Source organism: Carassius gibelio, chromosome A1, assembly GCF_023724105.1.
Source record: "Carassius gibelio isolate Cgi1373 ecotype wild population from Czech Republic chromosome A1, carGib1.2-hapl.c, whole genome shotgun sequence".
Classification (NCBI taxonomy): Eukaryota; Metazoa; Chordata; class Actinopteri; order Cypriniformes; family Cyprinidae; genus Carassius; species Carassius gibelio.
In genome coordinates, this window is record NC_068371.1 from 37,735,056 (window position 1) to 37,747,566 (window position 12,511).

General features: G+C 35.2%; 2 long non-coding RNA genes across 2 annotated transcripts; one reads left to right on the forward strand and one right to left on the reverse strand.

The window, feature by feature from the left end:
- Positions 1-573: 573 nt before the first annotated feature.
- Positions 574-3,315, forward strand: LOC127947134 (uncharacterized). Its single transcript, XR_008151234.1, has 3 exons — positions 574-1,070; positions 1,773-1,872; positions 2,835-3,315. It is a non-coding gene; the product is annotated as an uncharacterized LOC127947134 (long non-coding RNA).
- Positions 3,316-5,396: 2,081 nt separating this feature from the next.
- Positions 5,397-8,781, reverse strand: LOC127947182 (uncharacterized). Its single transcript, XR_008151244.1, has 6 exons — positions 8,547-8,781; positions 7,745-7,844; positions 6,661-6,776; positions 6,458-6,542; positions 5,825-5,952; positions 5,397-5,704 (listed from the first exon to the last, which is right to left on the reverse strand). It is a non-coding gene; the product is annotated as an uncharacterized LOC127947182 (long non-coding RNA).
- Between the last annotated feature and the right edge of the window lie 3,730 nt (positions 8,782-12,511).

Here is a 12,511-nt window from a genome sequence, read left to right on the forward strand (position 1 = left end):
CTCTCTGAGCTGTCAGATGAGGCAAAACAGCTTAGTGTGATGTGAATTTATATTCAGAGGAAGAGGAAAATCTTGTCAAAGAACAGTGCAACGATTGAATATAACTGTGAAACTATTAGGTTGTCAAATAGAATTCAAAAACAAAAATTCTGTTATTATTTACTAATATTCACAGCAAGATTAGAAGAATCTTCGCATAGCTCATTTCTACACAAAAGCAGGTCTGTTGAGATATATTGTCTATAAAAGAACCTTAAAAATAGCTATTCAAAGCCTTGTGTAAGGAACAGATTAAAATGTACAGCTTCAAAACTTTGGATATGTGGATGACTCATTTAGATGTGTGTGTGTGTGTGTGTGTGTGTGTGTGTGTGTGTGTGAGAGAGTTCATTCTTGCATATTTTGTGCATACTACCACATGGGGTTTTGGAACAAAACATCAGAGTTAATTACATAAATGGAATTGTTGGTGTTCTGTTGCTATTGATAGAGTAGAATAAAATGGAAATTAGCTGAAAATGTACTCACCCTCATGTCATCCTGGATATAAATGTGTTTGTTTCCTCATGGGAAAAGATTTGGAGAAATAAATCATTACATCACTTGCTCGCCAATGGATCCTCTCCAGTGAATGGGTGCCGTCAGAATGAGAGTCCAAACAGCTGATAAAAACATGACCCATTCACTGCATAGGAGCCACTGCTGAGCAAATGATGTAATGCTAGGATGGCCTGAGGGTTAGTATATTTCCAGCAAGTTTTCAGTTGTGGGTAAACTATTCCTTTAAATTATTAGCCAAGATAAAAATGTAGCCTGTACATCAACCCATTCTCACTCCAAAGGCGTCAAAAACCGAAGCATGGTCAAGCGCCCCTAGCGTCACTTTTATGACGCCAAATGTGCCTCTCGGCGTCGAATATCGAAGCACTACGACCTTCATTGCTTTCAATGGGAAACTTTTGGCGTCAGAATTCGACACGAGGACATGAGATGTTTATCGCTATGAAATCACGTTCAAGAAGTCTCATTCAGCACACATCGCGATACTTGCTATCAGTTCCACAGTTTGGGTGAGTAGTCGTATATACGCTCTTTTAATGCCTTTTATAAAATGTATTCTGTCTTATTTATTAATCAGACTAGTGCCATATGTTTAATCGCTGTATTATATCGGTCATCCGCGGCTGTCTTTGAGTTTCATTGCGTTTAAATAAATGAAAACAGCTGCTAATTAGTCTGATTAAACTGTATCTGCCACGTGACGTTTTATATTATTATTAATTTCAGGATCAATGATGTAAGTTGTATTTGTAGTAAAATCATGGTAATCACGACACTTACAATAGTAATAAATGAAATGTGAAGTTAAAACACAGTAAACGGGACATTAGTAACTGTAACTGTAGTTTTACTATGGTATATTAATAATCAATACAACAATACAATAATCACCAAACCAGCTATGTTATTATCACTGTAATGTTAGTGTTTTTATGTGCTTTTATATGACAGATATCACAGTAATCATATGTTCTCTAGCATGCTTTTAATACCTTTTAATGTAAATCCAAAAAAAAAAATCAAATTAAAAATAAATAATAAAACATGCATTTTTCCATCTTGCAGTTCTTTCATATCAGTTTATATTTATATATATATTTATATATATATATTATATCTAAATATTTTGCTCACAGATCATTATTAACATTCTGTATATAATTCAATTTTATTTACTCTCCCCTTTTTATTATTTTTATTTTTATTTTTAGCTGAAAAGACGTAAAGGCAGTCAGCCCAGTGGTGTTTCTGGAGAGGGATTCCTTCAGAAATGGAGAAGACAGAAAGCTGCGGAGGCAGATATATGCAGCAGTAAGTCTGTGATAGTTTGTCCCTTTTATCAAACACTCCTGCTGTTATAATTTGTACAGCATTTGTTGTTTCTTAAACTGTTGCACTGTCCAAATACCCACACTTGCCATCTTTGCACTTGACCACTTGATTACTTATTTGATGTCTTTCCTGTATTTGGCCTAGTGTTCAAGTGAGCATGATGACCACAAGTGTGTGTCGAACTTTTCATGACCTGATGACTGTGTTTCCCAATCCTAACCCTGGAGAACCCCAGCACTGCACGGTTTTGGTGTCTCTCTTATCTGCCTTGGAGTCTTCACTGATGAGCTGACATCTCAAATGTGCAGTGTTGGGGTTCTCCAGGACCAGGATTGGGAGCCACTGCCTTATGGGACACTTATGTGTTTACAGAGATTTTTAATATCTAATTATCAATATTTCACTGTTACTGTACATTGGACAGCTTCCCATGACCTCTTGTGAGATCTCGGCAAAAAGTCTGACGATTTATTCCAAAACATGATGCATGATGGGATACACTAAGCTTTGTATAGTGCTCCGGAGCAGTATTGGAGAGGTTTAGTGTGTGTTAAGGACGCTGTGCTTTGGCATTATTAAGACCGGGGACAGTCTCGTTCACACACTGTCATGTACACACACTCTCAAGTGGCCAAGACTGCAAGTGTGGGTATCTGGACAGGGTCAAAGTCTTAAAAATGATCCCTAAACACATCACAGTCTTAATAATCCAGTTTAACACTTGTATGATATTGTACAAGTCCCAGGACGGTCTCATCTGACACTATCAAAAGAATTCATATGACTATAGCTTGTTATTAATTACTTGCTTTCAATAATGGATGCATTTAACATTTAATTTTACAGCATCTTTACAGAGGCTGCTTTTATGGTCTAAACAAAACACAGTGTAATGTATAAGTTAAATGTAATTTAATATTTCCTTCCTTTCTGTCTTACAGGATTGTTTGAGGATAACGCTGTAGCTCCATCATGCACAAGGACTCACCTCGTTAACTCTTTATCCCCCGCACACACAGAAATGGTCCCTGGATCAGTGATTAGACTTTGCAGTGGTTTGATTTTTGCAGAAGATGTAACTTTGTTTTAATTATAAGCTCATAATGAATACATTACAGAACCAGTGATGAAAACAATAGTTAAAAATAGCGCTCCATATTAAAAATATATTGCACACTTGACATGCATGTCTTCATGGTGTTTTTTTGTGAGTTTGAAACATTTACATTGTGTTGTATAACATTTTGGTCACAACACTTTTTCCAGTGTTCTCTGAAAGACATACTGTATTTACTGTTTTGTTTTTTAATAAAAGCATTTTCATTTGCATACTGAAAATAGTTAATGTTTACAACATAACTGCCTTTTTATTCTTTATGGTGGCAAAAACGAGCTTGGTGACAGAGGATGCAGTGTAGTAATTTGGGCATTTTGTCTTTAAATGAGTTTGACATATAAATAAATAATGGAAGATCCTTACAAAAATATGCATGTTTATTATGCTTTATGTATTTATTTGTTCATTCATTCATTCATTCATTTATAATTTCAGTTTTTATTCCTAGAGTTCAAATGGTAGAGAATGGTAAATCACAGAAACACAAATGTGAACAATTTTAACTTTAAAACACAATGTAATATACAATGTAAATTTTAGAAGCACGTCATTTGATTAGTAAATATATTTGTCTTTGGTCAAAAAAAAAAAAAAAAACAAATCTTAAAAATGTGTCTTATATTTATTATAGAGGAATCTGTCTGTTGGATACAACTGCGACTGCTGGGCATGTGCACATCAATATTGCCCAATGTTTGTCAAGCTGAACAACGGAGGAAGGTGAAGACATTAATAAAACAGAATCTAATAAGTAGCAAGCTTAATCTATTGTTAACCGAATCTATCCCTTCAGCCGAAAAACGAAAGACGTCGGTCATACATGGATAAGGAAGTGTGACGCTGCTGCTCAGCTTTGATGTCATTGGCTATGAATTTTCAGGACAGTCTGTGGTTGGACTATCTTTTAACCCATATTAAACAGCGCATCATGTTAAAAAGTATGTTTTGCTGCTATCATCACATTAGTAATATATTAAGTCAACAATGAAGTGTTACTATCTTGACAAAAATGACATCTTTAGCGAGATCCTAATCCTAACCCTAAGCATATCTTCAATGAACTACAAAAAACAGCCCCCTAGTGTTGCCTTTCTATAGATAGAACGACGGAGGCTTGTGGGTAATGTAGTTTAAAACTTTTTATTAACGAAACTAAATAAATTATTTATTTTAAGGAAAACTGGATATCTAAATATGTTTATTGTGCAAACCTCTATGATATATTTGAGAGGCAGGCTGAAATGTGGTATTTTACAGTGAGCAATATTTAAAATGCCTTTATGTCAGCTTTCCATTTATTTCTGAAAACTGAGCTCAACATTATTTTATCAGCATAGCATAAGTATTAATCCTGCCCATTTTCTCTTTGATATGTTAATTGGACTCTGATTTACAGCCATTTGAAAAGTACAGTTTTGGGCTCTTCCGGGGGGTGCTACTGGGCCCCTGGGGGTAGCAGGGCAGTAAAACCTACATATATGTATTCTCCTCATCATGGACAACAAACTGAGCTGAGTCACATTTATATCTGACAGTTTTCATAGTCCTCTGTTTTCTATTCTATTCATCATGACTATTATACCTTTTGACAGGACATTGTGAGGCCATCTGATGAAACATTGAAAAATTAGAAAGAAATGATTTAATAATGAAAATAATAGATTATTTATTTGATTTTTGAAGTAAATGGCAAGAAATATAATGGATGAACCTGCAACAACTTGCCTTTATCTATTCCCCACCTGTAAAGCAGTAATCAAGGACAATGTATACACATTGTGATACTTCACTATTACACAAGGACAAATTCATGTATATATATATATATATATATATATATATATATATATATATATATATATATATATATATATAACTATTTAGCAAAAATCAGTGTAAAAATGTCCTCCTCACCCCCGTATCTTGCTCCTCAGGTGCTGGACATCAGTAATGTGCCTGCTCTTGGTTTTAATGCAGTACAAGATCCACGTTGATCATTCCTGCTACATTCTCAGTTATCCCTCAAGTGTTTGTAACTATAAAGCCCATGGCACCATCTTGTAATGCAGAATAATTAATCTCGTAACTCCCTTTATTTCACTAAAAAATGTGCATATTTGTTACTAAAATATAAAAAAATTACTTTCTGGTGTACTGATGTCCCAGATGTTATTAATCCGATCAAAAATGTTTATGTCTTAAATAAAAAAATAATCCCAATAATTAATATGTTGTTTTTCCAAGTCTAAAATAAACACATATGAGCCTACCTAGTAAAATGATGTATTTACCAAGAATCTTCAGAACACAATATTCACCATTTTCATTTTATTGAAGCATAGACTATAAAGTTGATAAAGTAGCATCAAGACAAATAAGATTCAATGAAAATAATAATGGATCAAAAATTCATTAATATCATAAATTAATCAGTTCACACAGATGAGTGATGAAATGTCCTTAAAAGTAAAAATAATCCATTCAGTCAACTGTGATACAGATCATGTGATACATATAAGACATGTGATACTGTTCCAGAAAATAATGATTCCCATCATCACATCTAAACTGGTTTCATCTCCCCATCGTGTTCTTCTTCTCTCGTGTCTGGAAACAGTTTGTGGTTGATATCCAGCACTGATGTGGTGTAGCTTGTTCTCAGCCAGAGGATCTCTCAGTCCTAAGATCCCAGACCTGGTCAAAGTGAAACAAACAATCCAGATGAAGTTGTTTAATGGACAGAGAGCTCAGCTTATGTTCTGTGTGATTTTAGCAGTGTGAGCAACTATGACCCTTGTAGTACTGTACACTTACCATTCTTCAAGCTGTTTTGAGACCTTTTGAGAAGCTTTTTCTCAGAAGAGAATTTAGCACATCCTCTTCTTTCACTCCTTTCAAGAGCATCACTTGGTCAAAACCCCTCATTTGGCTGATGAGATCATCTGTACAAATTAAAATACTGCAATAAAAATTAAAGAATTAAGAAAAAGTTACAGAGGCAAAGGTCTTGCTCATGAGACTGCATTAGCATGTGTAGTTCTTAGAGACTCTAGAACTGATCTAATGTTGCAGTAAATGTGTTTTTTCCCTCTAGAATCTTTCTCCAAAGTTCCTGACTTCTCTCACAAACGTGTTTTAGTCTGTGCAGTGTAAGGCCTGGCTTCAAACCAATCCACTATCAATTCACAATTTATAACATAACATTTAGAAAACAATGAAATAATGTACATTGGTGTTTATATCAACTAAACCAATTTCATGATACTTGTCTACTCTTAAAACAGGTGGTGTGTTTTTAAAAACATAATATTAAAAATGTCCAGTCACACTTTGATAACATGCTGTAATTGTAATAGTAAAAAAAGAAATCAAGGCTGACATGACCAGTTCTGTGAGAGATCATCATAAAATGTTGTATAACACAGCATTGCTTCAACACACACATACCAGAGGACTTCTGTTTGTTTGAGCTCAAGATGGCCATCTTCATTCCTCATCCTGAGCAAATCATTTCCTTGGTCTTCCTTCTCTTCTGTGAAACAAGATAATCTCTACTTACTCTGTGTGCAATTAATATTGCTCATTAAATATAATTAAGTTAATTTAAAGTAAGATTCAGACCAGAGCATTTTTGGAGTAAACAAATGTACCTGGGAAGAGCTGATCATGGCAAGATTCGCTGAGACTCAGTAATAGCTCTTTTAGTTTTTAGGAAGGTTTGTGAGGGTTGGCTCTTGAGTGAGCTGTTGAGCTTGATATTTTAGACCTGAAAAAGAAGAACAGCATTAGGATTATCTGCAAAAAATCCTGTAAGACAGAAAGAAAGAAGGAAATATTATTAATTACGTGCAACTTGTACATTACACATCTGTATAATTATATGTTAAATGCATCCATTATTGAAAGCAAGTAATTAATAGCAAGCTATAGTCATATGAATTCTATGATAGTGTCAGATGAGACCGTCCTGGGACTTGTACAATATCATACAAGTGTTAAACTGGATTATTAAGACTGTGATGTGTTTAGGGATCATTTTTAAGACTTTGACCCTGTCCAGATACATACACTTGCAGTCTTGGCCACTTGAGAGTGTGTGTACATGACAGTGTGTGAACGAGACTGTCCCCGGTCTTAATAATGCCAAAGCACAGCGTCCTTAACACACACTAAACCTCTCCAATACTGCTCCGGAGCACTATACAAAGCTTAGTGTATCCCATCATGCATCATGTTTTGGAATAAATCGTCAGACTTTTTGCCGAGATCTCACAAGAGGTCATGGAAAGCTGTCCAATGTACAGTAACAGTGAAATATTGATAATTAGATATTAAAAATCTCTGTAAACACATAAGTGTCCCATAAGGCAGTGGCTCCCAATCCTGGTCCTGGAGAACCCCAACACTGCACATTTGAGATGTCAGCTCATCAGTGAAGACTCCAAGGCAGATAAGAGAGACACCAAAACCGTGCAGTGCTGGGGTTCTCCAGGGTTAGGATTGGGAAACACAGTCATCAGGTCATGAAAAGTTCGACACACACTTGTGGTCATCATGCTCACTTGAACACTAGGCCAAATACAGGAAAGACATCAAATAAGTAATCAAGTGGTCAAGTGCAAAGATGGCAAGTGTGGGTATTTGGACAGTGCAACAGTTTAAGAAACAACAAATGCTGTACAAATTATAACAGCAGGAGTGTTTGATAAAAGGGACAAACTATCACAGACTTACTGCTGCATATATCTGCCTCCGCAGCTTTCTGTCTTCTCCATTTCTGAAGGAATCCCTCTCCAGAAACACCACTGGGCTGACTGCCTTTACGTCTTTTCAGCTAAAAATAAAAATAAAAATAATAAAAAGGGGAGAGTAAATAAAATTGAATTATATACAGAATGTTAATAATGATCTGTGAGCAAAATATTTAGATATAATATATATATATAAATATATATATAAATATAAACTGATATGAAAGAACTGCAAGATGGAAAAATGCATGTTTTATTATTTATTTTTAATTTGATTTTTTTTTTTGGATTTACATTAAAAGGTATTAAAAGCATGCTAGAGAACATATGATTACTGTGATATCTGTCATATAAAAGCACATAAAAACACTAACATTACAGTGATAATAACATAGCTGGTTTGGTGATTATTGTATTGTTGTATTGATTATTAATATACCATAGTAAAACTACAGTTACAGTTACTAATGTCCTGTTTACTGTGTTTTAACTTCACATTTCATTTATTACTATTGTAAGTGTCGTGATTACCATGATTTTACTACAAATACAACTTACATCATTGATCCTGAAATTAATAATAATATAAAACGTCACGTGGCAGATACAGTTTAATCAGACTAATTAGCAGCTGTTTTCATTTATTTAAACGCAATGAAACTCAAAGACAGCCGCGGATGACCGATATAATACAGCGATTAAACATATGGCACTAGTCTGATTAATAAATAAGACAGAATACATTTTATAAAAGGCATTAAAAGAGCGTATATACGACTACTCACCCAAACTGTGGAACTGATAGCAAGTATCGCGATGTGTGCTGAATGAGACTTCTTGAACGTGATTTCATAGCGATAAACATCTCATGTCCTCGTGTCGAATTCTGACGCCAAAAGTTTCCCATTGAAAGCAATGAAGGTCGTAGTGCTTCGATATTCGACGCCGAGAGGCACATTTGGCGTCATAAAAGTGACGCTAGGGGCGCTTGACCATGCTTCGGTTTTTGACGCCTTTGGAGTGAGAATGGGTTGTGTACATATGTACACAGTTTCACCAGTAGATGCACGTGCATGTTTGTGAACACGTGTTCATGTTCATGCCTTTGTTTGTCTGTGTGTGCACTAACCACAGAAAGGCCATGTCACGCATCTCACCGTGCACCCGGGGTTCAGGTGGTTTTGTACCTTTCATCTTCAACTATTTCATTAATCCTCTGATGCTTCTGCAGGTGTTTGAGCTCTCCGGGTAGACACTGCCCTTTTATGCAGATCTGGCAACCTCCACTAATGCCTGTCGGAGGAGTCCGGCTTTCACACTCTCTGTCAGTGCCTGGGGAGAAGCTCTTCCAATTAAAAGGGATTAAACTGTGATTGAAGCACACTTCATGAATCAGATCAACAGTTGCTTCCTCTACTTCACAAGGAGGATAATAAAGGCACAATGCAAGTGTGTGGCTGTGTAGTGGGGTGAGCCTTTTTTGTTTTGTTTTTTGGACTCTGATGGGGGAATCACCAATCAAGGTAAATGTTCTCGATTCTCGATTGGTGGGTTGCAATCAGGACTATGCAAAATAAAGGCTGTGAGCAGCTCATGATTCAGTGATTTCAGTGTCTCAGAGTGGCTCGGGTTGCAGTAAAAGTTGCTACAAACAATCTAATCTCTTCATCCGCTCTGAGTTTGTGGCACTTATAACATGCATTTGGGAATGCAACAAGTGCCAACCATCTTCCCAAACCTTTAAACCAGCTGTTGTCAACAAACAAGAAGCTTTAAAGGGACAGTTCACCCAAAATGTAGAATTCTGTCATAATTTACCCACCCGCAAGTTGTTCCAAACCTCTATGAGTTTATTTATTCTGTTTCTGCACAAAAGATGATATTTTGAAGAATGCTGGGAACCAAACAGTTTGAAGTCATTGGCTACCATCAACTGTTTCGTTACCAACATTTTTAAAAATGTATTAGATTTGTCCTTCGGTTTTTCTTCCCATAATCATGCAGCCCTAGTTGGGATCCCAAAATATTCCTGGTAGGGTCTGGACAACAAGGTAAAAAAAAACAAAAACAATGTTAATAATAGTTTTTTTTAGTGCAAATTCATCCATAGAACAAAAAGTTGTGTGACATGCTTTCATTGTCAAGAACTATGAATTAAATGGAAAGTTACAAGAAAATATACACATTTCTCACTTTTCTCTCCATTTCTACTTCTGTCATCCTGCAGCGAGGCCTCCTGAAGAAGACGAAGGTTGCTGAGTAAAGAGGTGTTATTGAGGCTAGCAAGGGCGCTTACTTTACAGACTGCATCGATTATAATTGATCAGTCTAGTGACAGAGACATTACTATCAAAATGCACTGTCATTTACTAAACTGAGATCCACAGGTTGAAAACATACAATGCTAGAGAATGAAGAGAGAAAATTGCCTGACGGTGCTCGGTGAAAAGCTTCGACAAGGCTGTGTTTAATGAGATGAACCTCCATCACATGCCACTAGTACCATCTCTGTCTTCACAGCACTCTTGCTGCTAAAGCTCTCAGCAGGGTTCCTCTTCATGTTTCTTCAGAACAGACATTGCCTTCTATCTCTGATTAAATCCATTGTGCACACAGCTAATTTAAAGATTGCTTTCTCCTGCTTCAACAAGAAAAGACCCAGTTCTCAAAAAGACTACCTGATTTCATTTAAGCTCTCTGAAATCTCACATCTTTAATGTCTGGGGTATTTTTTTTTTTCAATTCAACTCTAGGTTAGGTTATTTTACTCCTTTCAATCATACTGAGTGCAATTGCCAGTTTGAGTTGAGTGCAGCTGCTGCTGCTGAGATTGAAAGAGAAAATGGCTGGAAAACCCAGATGTAACATTAAACTGATTGAACAAGAGACTGAATTGCTCTTTAATAGGATATTATTTTTGGTCATTTCGTAGTTTGACTCAACACCCATTTATACACATTATGTGAGATTATGGGCGAAAACATTCATCATATGAACCAGAGTTTTACCTGAATATATTGACAATATTAATTTAAAAGTACACATTTTGATTGCTACGTGAATTAGGGGAGAACAGGCTACTTTAAGGAATAATAGTATTCAGATTAACATCACATGATGTCATTTTATTTCCAGAAGAGGGCAGCAGATAATGCAAGCTGAAATTGCAGTGCGTCTTGAATTGATATTTTAACCATATAAACCAGCAGCCATCATTTTTCACCCTCGTGTCATTTCAAAACCATATGATGTTATTTTCTTTCTTTCTTTCTTTCTTTCTTTCTTTCTTTCTTTCTTTTTCTTCCTGTGAAACAATCTTAATGCATTGCTTTTCCATTCAACATCTCTTCAAATCATGGCTAGTGACAGTTGGTGGAAAATTATCTAATTAGGAAGGTGTCCATCCAACATATTTAGCAAACATCCCAGGATGATTTAATGCAAAACAGTTAAAAAAAAACATTAAGACTTGAAACATACTTTGAAGAACCGAATAATATTTAAGATAAAAAATAATAGTTTTACCAAGTTCATGGTTTTGAATAAGATTCTCTTTTCTGCGAGCCCTTTTTAAGGTAAGTTACAAAATACTTTTTAATTGTCATAATTCCATAAAACACGACTTACATTTGATGTGAAATTCATCCAAAATGTGAGGAATTTTATTTATAAAAAAATAAAACTCCTAGGACAGAGACATTTTTACATTTTCTGTGAAACTGTGAAATATGAAGAAGAGGCACTTCATTCTTTCTTTATCAATGAAGCTGCCTACTATGAAAAAGGAAACGCTTTGCACTCTGCAAAATATTTAATACAATATTTTAGAGTCCAAATTTTTGGTTGCATTTTATTTTACAGTATGTGTACTTACATGTACTTATAGTGTACTTACAGTGTATTTATCTAAGAAAGTTCTGGTAATACAAGGTAACTACATGGGGTAGGGTTAGGTTTAGGGGTAGGTTCAGGGTTAGTACCTAGTTGTTAGTTATTTTAATTACTATAATATATACATAGTATGTACATGAGGAACAGGACTGTAAAAAAAGTGCTACCAATTTTTTTTCCTAATTTAAGGCTGTAAATGCGTAATTGCTGCTATGGATTTACAAAATTGTCAATTTCCCAGCCTTTGTCATGTTATTAATTCTGCATATTGCTGGGCCTTTGCATTATATGGTAAATAGAATTACTTCGTTTTAAAAACATTTTGAAGCAAACTAGTTGCGAACTAGTGATCAGAGTGAAAGTGTGAAACATCTAGAAGTCAGAGACTATACCACAGAGACAAACTTTTATTTGCTGAACGCAATGTCCAAATGTAACAAAGCTTGATACACAAACTACAGGACATTCTGAGAAAACCCAGAAAGTCGTGTAACAATTGCAACTGTGAGGGACACTACAACTGAAAATCCTTAAAACATCATGTACACTAATATGACTCAGATTCTTAAAAAATCTGCAGCTTACAATGTCTGGATGGCCTACCATTAGGAAAATAGATAGAATTGTTCATCATGTGAGAACGAGTATGTGTAGAAAAGTTTGTGGTGGCTCTGTAATAAGCAACTTTAAGCTTTTGTGAATAACTCTGGAACAGTGCATGGTAGAATTAACCCTTTCATGCATGAATTATTTAATCACAAATAAACTGTATATATATATATATATACACATTTGTTTTTACTTTTAAACAAGTTCATGCCAATATATTTTATTTTTTCAAAATATTTTATTTTGAGGG